At 30.8% G+C, this 11,129-nt stretch overlaps 1 pseudogene; it reads right to left on the reverse strand.

Moving 5' to 3' along the window:
* Positions 1 to 3,428: 3,428 nt before the first annotated feature.
* On the reverse strand, positions 3,429 to 6,509 carry LOC149579745 (glutathione S-transferase F10-like; annotated as a pseudogene).
* Between the last annotated feature and the right edge of the window lie 4,620 nt (positions 6,510 to 11,129).

The raw sequence follows: 11,129 nt of genomic DNA on the forward strand, positions 1-11,129 counted from the left end.
TGCATATATTTTGGTTTTTCAAAAGAACTTAGAATTATTGGCTCTGTATTTTTGACTTCTTTAGGCTTTTTCATCGAGAGGCCTTCACTTGGCATATGGTGGTTCTAGGTGATGCTCCTAGGCTCCCTTTTAGAGATATGCTTTTAGAATGGAGATATTGTTCACAATCTAGAAAGATCAAAATGTTGTTTTATTCTCTCACAACTTTCTTGATATCTATGTTGCAATGTACTCTAAAGCACATCTATGTAATAATGTCATGATGCAGATACAAGTACAAACTAACAAAGTCAAGCTAGAAGTGGCTCACCTACAGGAGCTACTAGCTCACTAGGGAAATACCCCTTGTGTGGTTGTGCGAGTGCCTGTAGATGCTTTATCTGATAAATGTACTCCTCTTTGTGGTCACTAGAGAGGCCATAGCAGTTCTACTTGTTACTCATAGACCTCCAGGTCGTAGCCTCATTGCCACTCTCCCAGTGGTGGCTTTTGTGACCATCACCACTTGGCCTCATCTCTTCAAAGGTTAGGCTTGAGTTGGTTCTTGATGGTTCCCCCTACTATCGTTGATGCAGGTTGGTCATTTGCTCACCTTGACTCCAAGTGGGCATTCCCCTAGTTGGATTTAGCCATTTCTCCTCTGAGGGCCAAGGAAGATAAAGACAAAGATAAATATGTTGTTGCTACTGATGGTTGGGCTCCTCTTGAGCAAACCAGTAACCCCAAGGATTTTTTGAGTTCTAATGACAAAGCCCCTCCTTTGGAAATTTATTTATTTTTGTTTATATATGTTTTTTGATAAATAGTTGATCTTCAGCCTCTTTTTTGTGAATATGTATCTTTAAAGTTTTAAATTAATAGCAAAGGTCTACTCATGAAAAAAATAAACTATAATGAATAAAGTATCTCATAGTGTGAAAAAATATTCAAAATTAACTTGAAGGATAAATATTGTATTATATTGATAGTAGAAAGGTAAAGTAATTTTAAATATTTGTTTGATTTTAAAATATTAAATTTTAATCCTAATTAATATCCATAAGAATTTTCAATTAAGGCTCACTGTGAAAGACAAAAGACTAACAATATAGCATACATGTATGATGGGCTATGCATGGCATGATGCAGGGGAATGGCTCTGTAATTAATTACCATTATTTACATATAAAAGAATGATATTTATATCTATTTTTATATAAAACTATTTTAATTTATTAAATTTAGGAATATTTTATAATAAATTCAAATATAATCTATTGACAATTTATGTAAAAGATTAATTATAAATTAAGATATAATTTAAAAGTGCCATGTAACTATCCATTTGATATGAATTTAAGCAAAAAAATATAATTTGTAATATGGAGAACCTTGAAAAAAAGGGCTCTTATAATACAAAATCTATTATGTGATTGGTTTAAACGCAATAGTACTAGCCTACGATATAAGTACAATAAGATGTAAAAATAACAAGTTGTTATACAGATTCTAAGCCATAAATTTTCTTATTATTTAGATCAAATTATTTACCCTATATTCCCTTCATTCATCAAAATGAATTCATGTATTGTGAAAAGTATTTTAACTATAAATTGTAAATTGTAGATTACATAGTTACTCTAAATATCTCTTTGGGCAGAATGCTTGCGAGAAATTTTATGTCGAAGCGCAGGGAAAGTCCGATACATTGACAGCCTTAAACCAAGGGAGAAGCTTAAATTGCTAACTTTCGCGATCATATCCTTTGCTAAAATGGGAAGTGTTGATAAATGAATCCTAGAAAATGTTTCCTATTAGGGTTGCATCTTTAATGGTTCTAAAATCTCTTTACAAACTCAACAATCTTCTATCATCCCGGTCACATTGATTTTTTGAAATTATTTTATTTTCTAATGTAGATCTTTTCAAGTATATGGCAGGTTTAATTTAAGTCAAATGCACTTATTGGATTTAAAATTATGTGGATATATTTTTATACTTCATGTCACGATCCTTTAACAATTGTTGGATTTAAATCTTGGTGGATATATTTTTATACTTCATGTCATCATCCTTACCAATTATTGAATACAATTTCTCTGAGTTACACAAACACTGAATGTCAATACTACTTGTTCTTCTAGTTTCTTCTTCATTTATTGAAAGGCTTCTTTTACCAACTATCTATTAATGCTTTTGTTTACGAAAGTTCAATATTAGAATCTTAAAAGATCGTCATTGAAGTTAAAATAATCTATATTTGTAAGCCTGTTCATCAAATCTGATACAACTAAGATTGCATGTACACTGTCCATGCACTATTTTTACTATTTCTTCAAATACCATTAAATAGTATAAAGCCACACGAACGAAGTACTTGGGTATTTGGGTATATCATTTTTATAAAAAAATCTAAAATTATAGTTGTCACGACATTTTGTTTAGGAGATGCCGATCTATTTTACAGTCTATTATACATATTAGATTAAGCAGTCTGTTATGTATATTAGATTAAGAATGATAGTATCATCAATTATGCTATGGACATATTTATTTTTTGAAATTTAAAAATGGCATAAGGTAGATAACTGGGATCAGCCCATCTTTATTGGCTGCTATCTAATAGTTCAAAAAAAGTTTCAAAACTAAAATAGTGGTAAAATTTGCAAATGTAATGTATTCTTTTCAGTTTTAGATTTGCTATATATTTGTAGAAATAATATATAATGAATCTTTAGATAGATAACAGAGAAAGTAGACTTCAAACATGAACAAATAGAACTTAAATCATATCACAAGTCTTTAACTATGATGCTCTCCCCATGAAGTAGGTGTAATGGATATTTAAGATATCCATGCAATCTAGTTAAATGCTCTCAATATAAGAATCATTGAAGAAGTTAATTGCTAATTGATTACTAAATAATGGTCCAATCGTGCTAGATAAACTTGACAAACAACTGTTGAAGTGGGAAAAAATGATGAAAAACTTATTTTTTTTCATCTTCATTAATTTTAGTTTTAAAAAGAATAGTTAACATGAATATAAATTAAGTATAGCCATGTGTTATAATCAAAATGCCACAAAAAAGAGAAACAACTGTTAAGAAGAAATAAATTGGAAGAGAAACTCGTTTTTCTATCTTGATTAATTTTATTTTTGAAGAGAGAACTTAACGTAAATACAAATTAAACATTACAATCAAAATGCCATAGGTTCAGAGTTAAAAGACACAAGCAATTCAAAAAAGAAAATTATGTTATTAAAACAAAATTTGAAACACAAGAGACATCATTTTAGACGAGGGTCTTATTAATTTGAAAAAAAAATTAAAACATTCAAATATGAAAGGCAACAACATTCCATCATCTACAGTGTAGATGAGGGTTTCACTATTTTCCAAAACACACAGTGAAACTTTGAAACCTAAGCCACATGATTCATTATTTCACATGGCCAAAACCTTCTTCCATACAGGCCTAGAAGAAATATCTTCCCACCATGCATTCACATGTTTTCTATCCCTGATCAGATATCCCTTATCGGTAGCATTAACTATATAGTCAGTGAATGGAAGATGAGATAGATCAGCAAGGCTGAAAAAATCTCCTGCCAAGTATTTACTCTTTGATAGCCTCTCTTCATACACATCCAACACTTCCCCCAACTTTTGAGCACTGCTCTCAATCGATAGCTTATCCTGAGGCACATTAATCCTTGGGGCAAATATTATCTAATAGACTAATGCAGTTGCATGAGGACTATAGTACTGTCCTTCAACTTCAAGCCATTGTTCAATCAATGATCTCTCCTCTAGGGTTTTCCCCAACAAAGGAGTCCCCTGTCTTGCATATTTCTCAGCATAGTACCTTATGATAGCCCTTGATTCTACACATACCCAATTCATATAAACTTAGATCTACACAAACCAAATCTGATTTATATGTTTGCAATGACCATATCAATGGTAGATGCACTACCAAGAAAAATTTGCACATATACAAGTAGATTAATCACAAGAAAGCAATTATCTGAGCTACCAACATAAGTTTTGAATCAAAGCATACTGTTGGAATAAGTCACTAGTTTGTTGCACCAAATCTGCTATTCTGTTTAACAGTTGACTGCTGCTCCCTATTCTCTAGCCATCAGTTTTGTAGGACTGTAGTTAACTCCACCACATGTATGCACAATTGAATTTGTCTCCAAACACATGGCAAGGTTGTTAAGTGAAGTGTTAGTGCTGTCACATTAGATAATCCACATGTAAGCTCTAAACAGCTAGAAGTCCTCTATTTATAGAGGTTATGTAATTGGTTGTTGGTGTGCAGTCAGATTAATGAAATAATTTTGTTATCTGCTATCACCATGTTTCTCTATAGTTTTAATTTTTTAATATGGTATCAGAGCCTAGTTTGTTGCAATTTCTTTATTTACTAACCTCCATAAAGCCTTCTCTCTTAGAGAATTCTTGATTGCAATCTCCCAATCTGCAAAACCACTTCCATCAAAGATAGGCAAAACTTCATTTGAAGAACCCACGTTAGCAAAAAAATAGCCTTCAAACAAATCTAGCAATATTCCAGCAGCATAACAGCCCTGCAACCAAATATCACTCCAAAAAAAAATCTTCATTATTGGTGAGGTTCCCCAATTTCTTTATTTACTAACCTCCATAAAGCCTTCTCTCTTAGAGCATTCTTGATTGCAATCTTCCAATCTGCAAAACCACTTCCATCAAAGATAGGCAAAACTTCATTTGAAGAACCCATGTTAGCAAAAAAGTAGCCTTCAAACAAATCTAGCAATATTCCAGCAGCATAACCGCCCTACAAGCAAATATCACTCCAAAAAAAAATCAGCCCTACAAACAAACCATTTCCAGCAATATATTTTCCTTCAACAAAACCCTCTAGCAATATTTCTAGCTGAACTTCTAAATGAATCTCCAGCTGAACCTGGCTAAACTAGGCTCTGATACCATGATAAAAATAAGAGATCTAAGATTTACTAAGATCTGAAATAAGCACAAATACTTGGCAATGGAAAAAATAGAAATAAACACTTAAGAGAGAAGCAACTTTTATTCATCAAATTGATTGAGAAAAGGAGTTGTGGAAATGCAAGTTGGAGCAAGCTAGAGAAGATATGTTGTTGTCAAATTAAAAGGAAGGCTAATCATTGAAGTCAATGTTTGCAATGTGAAGATCACAATAGTGAGAGTTGTAGCCAGAGGTGTACTATCGGTTGTACCTGACACTTCAAAAATTTTTACTATATTGATGAACCATGTATCTGAAAAATATTCCTAGAGAACTAGCGAGCACAGCGGCTGGGTACTTGTGTGACTTGGTAGATGGATTATTTTTCATATGGACTCAATATTAGTATGCTAGATAAAATTTTAGAGTTGATTTACCTATCATTGGATCAATGGTTTTGTGAAGTTTCAAGGGTTTGTGGTAATCCAAAACCACTTGTTTAAGTAAATCTATTGAACGGTTTGTGGTAAGCCAAAACCACTTATTTAGGTGAAAAACCTAAAAGTCTTGAAGGGTTTGTGGTAAACCAAAACCACTTGTTTGGGTGAAAGATCTTAAAGAATTTTTTTTCCAAAGAGTTTGTGGTAAGCTAAAACCACTTAACAAGAAACATGGATTTTTTCATAGTGATAGTGATAGGGGAAACTAAAAATTTCTATGTTGTAAATGGGTACCTCAAAAGGCTTAATGCCGAGACCTATCATGTTTAAATTTCTTATTGTAATTTCTCCCACTGAAAGAGTCTTTAGTGGTAGAAATTAAGGGAGGATGTTGGAATAAGTCACTAGTTTGTTGCACCAAATCTACTATTCTGTTTAACAGTTGACTGATGCTCCCTATTCTCTAGCCATCAGTTTTTTAGGACTGTAGTTAACTCCACCACATGTATGCACAATTGAATTTGTCTCCAAACACATGGCAAGGTTTTTAAGTGAAGTGTTAGTGCTGTCACATTAGATGATCCACATGTAAGCTCTAAACAACTGGAAGTCCTCTATTTATAGAGGTTATGTAATTGGTTGTTGGTGTGCAGTCAGATTAATGAAATAATTTTGTTATCTACTGTCACCATGTTTCTTTATAGTTTTAATTTTTAAATACATACTGCATGCTAGCTAAATGAGAATAAAATGAAATACCCATAAATAAGTACACAATCAAAATCATTACCAAAGAGTGTGAGACTTCCATCCTGGACTACTGGAACTTTTTTAAATGGTTGCATCACACATCATATAAAGACAAACTCAAATCAATAAGCTTAACCTTATAACTGTATAAATTGGACTATTACAAAACCAACAAAAGAAGAAAAATATATTATAAGAAACGATCCCTACTTGTAAGGTCGGGAACTCTGGTTTCTTATGCTCCCCTTTAATTATATCAACAGGAACAATTTTGAACTGAATATATTTCTCTATGAAACATGCAACAACCCTTCTGCTATCGACAGTGTAGGCAAGGCCAAGTAGCTTGACAATCATTTTGATTTTGTTCTCAAATGGAGAGATAATTATACATTTTCCTAACCCAAACCCCAAGATATGCTATGCATTTGAGAAAGCTTTGTGATTAAAAAGGTATTTCTAGAAGAGAGGAGGTAAGATTTTTGCTCTATAATTTGGATTTTGGTTGTGTGAATAGAAATAAAAGAGAACAGGTTAGTCAGTATATTTCCATTGTAAGATTGGTTACGTCTCTTCATTAGCTTTATTGAGGGACGTATCATGGGAGACTATAGAAGTATTTGTAACGAATAAGATTATCTAACTTGGTTTTTGTTTGTCTCTATGGAAAGGGAACTGAATAGATTAATTCTACATTTATAAATTTTAACTTTTAAAATAAAAAATTTAAATTTAGTCTATTAATTTAGTCTTTTGATCATATAGATAAATTTTGGAAGAATTACTTTATACATTTGCATAGCTTTTTCAATATTTGTGAAGTCATGTTTTTAAAAAATTTAATAGATTTTTCTTCATAGATTTAGGAACTTAGAATATTAATTTAAAACTATTAGTCTAATATATTTTCATAACTTTTCCAATATATAAAAAATAATGTCCTCAATGAATTCAATGAAATTTTTTTTTAACTTAATTTAAGAACTTACAATATTAATTTAAACTCTTTTGCACTAAAAGAAAGAAGAATAAAATTAGTCTTTTCCAATATGTAAAAAGTCACGTTTTCAAATAATTCAATAGATTATTTTTAACTAACTTGAGAACTTCAAGTATTGATTAAAACTACCATTGCATACATTTTCAATTTGTTAAAAATTAGTCTTCAATGAATTCAATAGATTTTTAAAAATAAATTTAAAAAATTAGAGTACAATTTGATTCTTTATATGTATCAATTTAAATAAGCTTAGTGTATAAATTTGGCCTTTTGTTCATATAGATTTAAACAAACAAAAAAATTTCTATACATTTCCATATCTTGGGGCCATTTCATCACATAATTCCTCCAATTTAAGATTATAGCATGTTAATGGGTGTTTTTTTTAAAGGTGACAGGACCACTTGAAATGTGTGTGTGTGTGTGTGTGTATGTGTGTGTGTGTGTGTGTGTGTCTATATGTATATATAAGTGTATATATGTGTATATATGTATGTATATATATAATGTATATATGTATATATACACACAGAAATCCATTTTTTAACAAATACACTTATTCTGACATAAGGAGCTCCCAGAGAAAAGAACTAGGAAGAAAAACTCCATTCATAACTCCATCCAGAAAAAAAATCTCATAAATGTAGGATTTTGAATTTGGGTAATAGAATCCCAAGATAATTTCCACCATTTTACAATTAAAAGAAAAGAGAAAAGTAGAAGTCATAAATTCAAAAAAGTAGAGAAACCCACTATAAACGAAGCTCTTGTCCTTCATCAATGACCAAATCCAAAAGCTGGAAGAAAAACACTCAGAAACCTATGCAAGTCAAAAAAGACAAAACCAGGAAGGAAAAATTCATAGCATAATAAAACACCTTATTCCTCCATAAAGCCTACTAAAGGATTAGAATATCCAAGCTTAAGAGTAAGATCAAGAGTGGGAAATAGAGGGGCCAAAGCTTGCAAGGATATGGGTGGCTAAGAAATGTCATGTTCCAAAAGATCCAAAATGGAAAAAACCACTTGATGCACACTATTCACATATTCTCTTGATAAGTGAGCACCATATTGTTGTAATTTGGCCTTAACCAGTCAAAATGATTGCCTCTCAAGAGTCTTTTTAATGTTCTTTAAAACCACATAAACAACATGATTTTTGAGAAGAGAATGGTGATGAAATAAACCTACTATGAGAGTGGTGCCATACCAAAGATCATATTTCAGGCAATCTTTTACAAGCTTCCCACCTTGCAGAAAAATAGGCTTAACAAACCTACTCACTATCAACTCTAGATGGAATGAAGATTGGAATATAACCTAGAAATGACAATTCCCAATCTTCAATTTCCAAACAAACTCTATAATTTCTAGAATAATAGTCCATGTTATTCAGTGTTTTATTTGTATGGATCTAAGAGAAAACAAAACTATTTCAATATGGTGTGCCCATGTCTAACTTTTTTTAATATGGTCAAGTCATGTCTTTAAAGAGTTCATTAGAAATTTCACCAAATTTTATGAATCTAGTGTATTAATTTTGTATATTGTTCATATGGATGCAAGCTAAGAAATATAAATTAGTATATGGCGGGGGCAATGTCTTCATTGAATTTAAGAATCTTAGGTATTACTTTTTTATTTTCTTCAGATGGATGTAAACTGCAAGAAAGGTCTATAGATTTCAATTTTGTTTTTGATGTGATGGGAGTCATGTCTTCAAAGAATTTAACAAAAAAAAATTCCCACTAAATTTAAGAATTTGGCCTATTCATTTTTTTGTATTGATGTAAACTAAGGAAACACATTAGTCTATACATTTTCATAATATTTGTAATATGGTGGGGGAAATGTGTTGAAATATTTCAATAGAAATTATTGCTCAATTTAATAATCTAGCATATTAATTTTGGATTTTCTTTATATAAATGTAAAATAAGAACAAAAAAGTCTTTAGATTTCCCTAACTTTTTCAATGTGGTGGGTGCCATGTCTTCAAAGAATTCAACAATTTTATTTTTCCATTCAATTTAAACATTTGACCTATTAATTTGTTTGTATTCATGTAAACTAAGAAACCACATTTGTCTATACATTTCCATATCATTTATTGTATGGTGGGGGCAATGTCTTCAAAGGATTTAATATGTTTCCTTTGAATTCTATTTATTTGTTATAATTTATTGATTGAAATGATAAATGTCATATCATTGGTTCACCATAAATATATATATTGTTTGGGTTTAATTCTTTGTAGGTTGGGGTCAAGATTTGGTCCACCTATGTGGTTACTCAAGTTCTTGCATTTTTTTTGCGAGCCCATCTCAAGAAATCTTGAAGAAAAATTTGCAGTCTTTTGGTTTTTTTTTTACTAGAATGTGCGGTTCACTTTTTAGTTTTGATTGCCAAATATGATAGCGAGATATTTTTTACAACAAAATTATGTTGAGAAGAGTTGTGAAGGTGTCTAAGGCACTTTCCAACATGCTCGTCAAACCAAATTGATCTAGCATAGAGATAATCTAGCACTACAATGATAACAAAGGTTAAACATTGATTGATCCTCAACAACACTGAGTGGGATAATATCGCATGTCTATTCAATTAAAGTGAGCCTATTATAAATTTTAAACTAAATATTCACAATATAGATCTAGGTAGAAAAGCAGAAATAAATGTGCAGATGAAAAGTGAAATGTTTAGAGCAAGAATAAAATTGACAAATTTTATAAGTTTTTTTTAAGTCACTCCATTAATAATGGCAACAATTTTTCCAAGAATCAAAATTGTAATAAAATGAAAAGTTTTTACTTATAAGAATAAAATTTGGAAGTAAAAAAATAAAATAAAAATTTTCCACTAACACCCACCCTTATGTATAATTATGGAGACTAAAGCCTAAGGAGAGGAAAGCATAAAGAGGTAAAACCTAGTGGGAACAAGCCACTCCTTAAAATATAATATTTGCATGTGATCTAAAATGTTTTAATACCCATCACCCAAATAAGATATTGCAAAAACTTAAAATAGAATAGATGATGTATTTCTCTATAATGTTAATTCAACATTAGATTCTCAAAACTAGATGTAGAATATGATCCACAATCAACAAACAACATTATCCTCCTTAGGAAGAGAAATGACCAAAGAAATATGAAAAAAGTCTCCCCAAACATCATAATAATATGTTGGAAGAAAAATAAACATGGATGATGTATTTAAACTCTACTTAGAGGTCTCCACATTGATGTGTAATGTTGGCATAATCAAACCATACATTATTGTAGATAAGAATATAGAATATCCTAGAAAATTACATAACAAACAATTGAAAGAGTCATGTATCTCCTCAAACGGAAAATATATCTTCTCAAAAAGTTATGACAAAGTATCCACACTTAAATATCAAATTTTAAGGAATGGTAATGTAGAGAATGAGGAAGAATATTACAATGTTTCCTTATAAGAATTGGATAAGAACCATCCTTATCATAGAGAAGAAGTATGTAGTTATACTATCTTAAAATGGAAGCACCCATCTTATCAAACCTTTTAGCTTCCACCCTTTAGTGATTTAATGGTCCATGGATACATTTATGCTCAAGTGACCCTTTCTCCCATTTTTCCCCTTGTTTCCTAATTATTTTTTTGCAATTTTTTGAGACCCCCAAGATTATCTCTCATTAGGGTAATCTTGGTATATGTCAACTAGCTTAATTTGTACCTTAACATATTATACTATTATGGTTAGTTTTGCCTTGGATTTATAAATTGTAAAATGTAGTTACCCTCCTAGCTTGCATTATTTTTTATTATGAAAACTTGTATATAAGGAAGCTTGGACACTTTATTTTAACATCCATGTGCACAAATATAAACATTCTTACACCTAAGGACAACAAGAAAGCATACTTATGGAATTTATCAAGTTTTAAATGCAATTATCAAGCTCTTCTCAATATTAAAAAATGTATTAT

Source organism: Cupressus sempervirens, chromosome 1 (genome assembly GCF_028749045.1).
Source record: "Cupressus sempervirens isolate cs-2001-9-10 chromosome 1, ASM2874904v1, whole genome shotgun sequence".
In the NCBI taxonomy this organism is placed as follows: domain Eukaryota; kingdom Viridiplantae; phylum Streptophyta; class Pinopsida; order Cupressales; family Cupressaceae; genus Cupressus; species Cupressus sempervirens.